General features: G+C 37.4%; 1 non-coding gene across 1 annotated transcript; it reads left to right on the top strand.

Annotated features, from left to right (window-relative positions):
- Positions 1 to 938: 938 nt before the first annotated feature.
- On the top strand, positions 939 to 1,045 carry LOC113620270 (U6 spliceosomal RNA). The gene has a single exon (XR_003432718.1). It is a non-coding gene; the product is annotated as a U6 spliceosomal RNA (small nuclear RNA).
- The last annotated feature ends 3,890 nt before the right edge of the window (positions 1,046 to 4,935 follow it).

The raw sequence follows: 4,935 nt of genomic DNA, 5'->3' as shown, positions 1-4,935 counted from the left end.
GTATCTTTCTATCCTTTACCCACTAATGCAATGATATTTCTCCCTGAGAACCTCATTTCAAGTATTCAAGGAAGTCAGAGAAACCTAGGGTCATCTTCAGCATTTAAATCCCTGGTCATAATTTGATTACTTAAAACTACATGAAAGCAAAAAAAGACACTAAAAGTACTTTATCTATGTAATGCACTAATTATTGCCCACCCCCCAAAAAATCTAGCTTTCATACAAAGTTACAGTTGATATTAAACTCATGGAGGAAATTTAAAGACCCCAAACTAAGTAAATTTGTGGCCCACATTAGGCTGGAGGCCCAAGTCAAAAGGTTTTCCTACTCCTATAATTTAACTTAGCTCAGGCCCTGATGCAGAGTCATGCTTAATAAACATGAACTTGATGGGTTGATAAATGAAGATATTCACACATGAAGAATAGATAAACGAGCACGTGAACAAGTGAAACAATAATGCTTTTTAGTAATGGCTTTTGAGGAATATTAGTAATAAATTGTCCAACCAAACAAAATAATCCAAACAATATCATCCCTGGTAAACTGTCTACAAACAAAGCATGACTCTCATGATCTCTATAGTTCTGTTTTGACAGTATGGCTGCTGTGTCTGACGTATCTACGATCCTTTTGTTTGTAACAGCAGCACCTTAACTGGATGACTTAAATGAGAGGAGATTGCTTCAAAATTTTTCTACAATTATTGAAATGCACATTTCAATTTTCCTGAATTGTGCAAAAGTAATTTGGAAGATTAATTTCTGAGAACACCTAGTGGAATTTTTTTTAATAATCATGATTATTTTTGATATTTGCACAGTTCTCCCTGCCCACATGCATATGCACTATTACCAACGGCTATACAACATATGAAATTATTGAAGAAGTTGCCGTCAGTACAATATGGATTCATCGCTAAACGTTCAGCCTCATGCTCGCTACGGCAGCACATATACTAAAATTGGAACGATACAGAGAAGATTAGCATGGCCCCTGCGCAAGGATGACACGCAAATTCATGAAGCGTTCCATATTTTAAAAAATAATAATAAATAAATGTTCAGCCTCACAAAAGTAAAACAAATTTCCATGTTCAGTTCCAGAAGTGTGGTGTTCCATTTTATTTATTTATCTGGGGCAAAATCTGCAAAGATAAATCCATACCAAAAGAATGTGGCAGTCTTTTGCAATAAAGATTAATGTTATTGCAAAGAATCCCTGAGATTCAAGAGAGATGGAAAACACCATTGCAAAAGCTAGAAAAGTGAGAGGGATTGGAGAATGTTGGTGGGGAAAAGAAAGTAAATACATCTATGCTACAGACGGGTGGGGTATTAGAATGTACTCAGAGGGCTCGACCACACATGGTTAGGAAGAAAATCAACAGAAATTTGGACAGTGGGGATCACAAATGCCTGATGAATGTGTGAGAAGTTAACTAAGTGCTTAGAGGAGGTTTTATGAAGTAATGTGAAGCCATGTTTCTTTCCTTTGATCTACTTGGATGACAAAACCAATTGGAAAGAAATATTGAAAGAAATTACACAGGAGAAAAATAGTGGCAAATACTTACATAACACCAATTATGGTTTGGGCACTCTTTAAGGGCTTTGTACATATTAACTTATGTAATTTTGACAATAAATAATCATTCATTCATTTAGCTCACCAACACCTGTTGAAGCCTTTCTTGTATTTGGTATATTATAAGGGATGGTGAGAGACTACACAGCTATACAAATCCAGTCCTTACCCTTAAGGAGCTCACAGTCTATGGCATGAAACAGACACATCAAATGTATTTTTTAATTTTTACTGGAGTATAGCTGATTTACAATGTTGTGTTAGTTTCAGGTGTACAGCAAAGTGAATCAGTTATATACATATATCCACCTTTTTTTTAGATTCTTTTCCCATATAGGCCATTAGAGAGTATTGAGTAGAGTTCCCTGTGCTATACAACAGGTTCTTATTAGTTATCTATTTTATATATAGTAGTGTGTATACATCAGATCCCAATCTCCCAGTTTATCCCTCCCCCCCCCTTATCCCCTGGTAACCCATAAGTTTATAACAGTGTTAAACAGGTATGTATTTGGTATATTGTAGACATAGGGGAAATAACACCTCTGCTGGGGTCTGGAGGGGAGTTCTTAGAGGAGACAAGAACAGGGTTTGGATGGATAAATAGGTGGTTTCTAGATCAATAAGAAAGAAAGAATATGGGTATATTGGGAGTGAAAAACACAGCACTGGAAAGTGGCAGGGCCTGCTTGTATCTCCATAAATATCTCATTGTAGCTGACAGTGAGAGAAAAGGAAAAGACACAGGTGACCAAGACTTTGAGTGCCATACGGGCAATACAGAGCCACTGACAGATTTTAAACAATGAAACGACATTGTCCAGAGACTCTACAGAGAATAGTTTTGCAGGGTTAATTCTAAAACAAGATAAATTAAAATTAATAAAATGTGACCAGGGATTGAAATAACATATTAGGAGTGAGGACTAAGAAGGTGGAATAGGTTCACCAGTGTTGAATACATGTAACTAATAAATATACTATCAAATAATAGAACACAGACTTTTTATAAGTGGGACCAGGTGGTCAAGAAAACCATACATCACAAAAATATTGTCTCCATGTTTTAGGCAATGCTTTGGTATTGAATATACTTTTAATCTTGATTTCTATGAATCTATTATAAAATTAGTAGTTTCCAAACTTTTTTAGTTTTTTTTTTAAATTTTAATTGCAGTATAGTTGATTTACAATATTTTATTAGTTTCAGGTGTACAGCAAAGTGATTTGGTTATACATATATGTGTATATATCTATATATTTTTAAAATTATTTTCCATTGTAGTTTATTACATGGTATCGAATATAGTTCCCTGTGTCATACAGTGAATCCTTGTTGTTTATCTATTTTATGTATGGGAGTATGCATCTGTTAATCCCATACTCCCAATTCCCAAACTTTTTTTTATCATTCATCTGTATCAGTAAAGAAATTTGAATGCACCTCCAATAACTATATACTCATTTATTTGTACATTACATATGTGTGCAACTGTCACTGGCATCTCAAGGGAAGATTCATCACTAATGATAATGACATAAGTTCATATTTCAAAAGATATCTTTGATCAACATTTGATTGCTATGGGCTTTACAACCCGTCCAGAAAAGAGCTCACCGTCTTTTTCCTCCACCCTCCTATGCTTCTCCTCTGAGTAGAAGTCATAACCACACAGTCCTCCAAACTAGACACCAAAGACCCTTCACTGACACCTCATTCTCCTTTCTTCCCCAGAAAATCTAGTCAGTATCATTTTCAGTTATTTCCACCTTCTAAATACCTTGGGTATCAGTCAACTTTTTCTTCCTAAATGGCAGCCCTAATTTCAGGGGCCATTTCTTCCTTGGGCTGTGAACTAAGACAGCTCTGATTAAGATGTTAGCCACACCCTTAGTGCAATGTGACCTTATACAAGTTATTTAACCTCAGTTTCCCCATCTGTAAAATGGGATAATACATTTTTCACAGAGTTGTTATGGAAGCTGAAAGAGGAATGCATGTAATGTTTTTGTACAGTGCACTCACATAGCAAGCAGTTAGTTTATGTAAGCTATTATTACGCTTTAGTCTCCCTACTGCTAGCCTCAGCTCTCACCTTCCAACTCACCTCAGGTTGTGTAAAAGTGATTTTCTAAAACACAAATTTGACCAGGTCACTGTCATGCTTAAAACAGATTTTCCATGCCTCTCCATCAACTACAAGACCAACAGAAACATTTTGTTAGATAAGGCTCTTCAATGAGACAGCCTGTATCTATAATTCCAATCCTATTTCTGCCACTCCTTAACACGTCTCTTATGCTACAGATGTACTGAAATATTTGCACCACTTCACATAGACCACATTCTCTCCATCCTCTGAGCCTTTGTTCTTATGCACAAAATACCTTTGCCCTCTGTTGTCACCATGCTTCCAACTATCATGTTGTAGCTCAGCCTTCAGCATTCAATTCCAGTGATGATTCTGATATGAATCCTTTCCTGGTCCTCATGCTGAAGGATGGAGTCGATTATTCTCATCATCTGTGCTCCTAAGACCCTCTCTGTATTCCCTAGTCACAACACCCTGCACACTGTTCTGTAGTTGCCTCTTCTGCCCCAGCTCACAGTGCCCTATACCATGATTACCCTAGGAGGTGTCTCCCCAAGTAGATGGTGTGCTCCCTGAAGGAAGGGCCTTAGGATCTACAACAGCAATGTCACACCTAGTAAGGGTTCAAGGCAGGCTTGGAATGTCTCCTGGGTGACTACATTTTCACTGTGTGGGTGGGAGGGGGAGACATTTTCCCAGCAAACCTGCCAACATCCTAATTCCCCACATTTATGGAAAGTCTTTGCTTTAAATTTTGAAGCCTTCTGTAATTAGCTGTCCACTGGCAGTGGGGGAAATCCTAAGTTTTCCTCTAAGCACGACTATGTGGTTAGAAGACTAGCTGTCTAGTGGAAAGAGCATGGACATGGGACCCTGACCCCTGCATTGGACTCCCTGCTCTGCTCACTTTCAGTTGTTTGATTTTGAGCAAGTTACATAACTTTTCTGAGCTTCAGTTTGCCCTTCTGTAAAACAGAAATAACAGCAAACCACACAGGATTGTCTTAAAGATTCAGTGAGATGATTTGTGTTAAATATTTAGTACACAGTATGAATTTAATAAATGATCAACATGGCAGTTCTCGTTTTTATCACCCTCAAAGTTCAATGAACATACACCACACACCCACTAGGATAGCTACTATAAAAAACGAGACAGGCTGTAATGGTACAGCCGCTGTGGAAAACCTCATGGCAACTCCTCAAAAAAGTAAACATAAAATTACCATATGCCCCAGCAATTCCACTTCT

The sequence above is a fragment of the Aethalodelphis obliquidens genome, unplaced genomic scaffold (genome assembly GCF_003676395.1).
Source record: "Aethalodelphis obliquidens isolate GAN/ISIS:26980383/991018 unplaced genomic scaffold, ASM367639v1 scaffold7, whole genome shotgun sequence".
Taxonomy (NCBI): Eukaryota; Metazoa; Chordata; class Mammalia; order Artiodactyla; family Delphinidae; genus Aethalodelphis; species Aethalodelphis obliquidens.
This window is presented reverse-complemented; position numbering and strand designations above follow the sequence as displayed.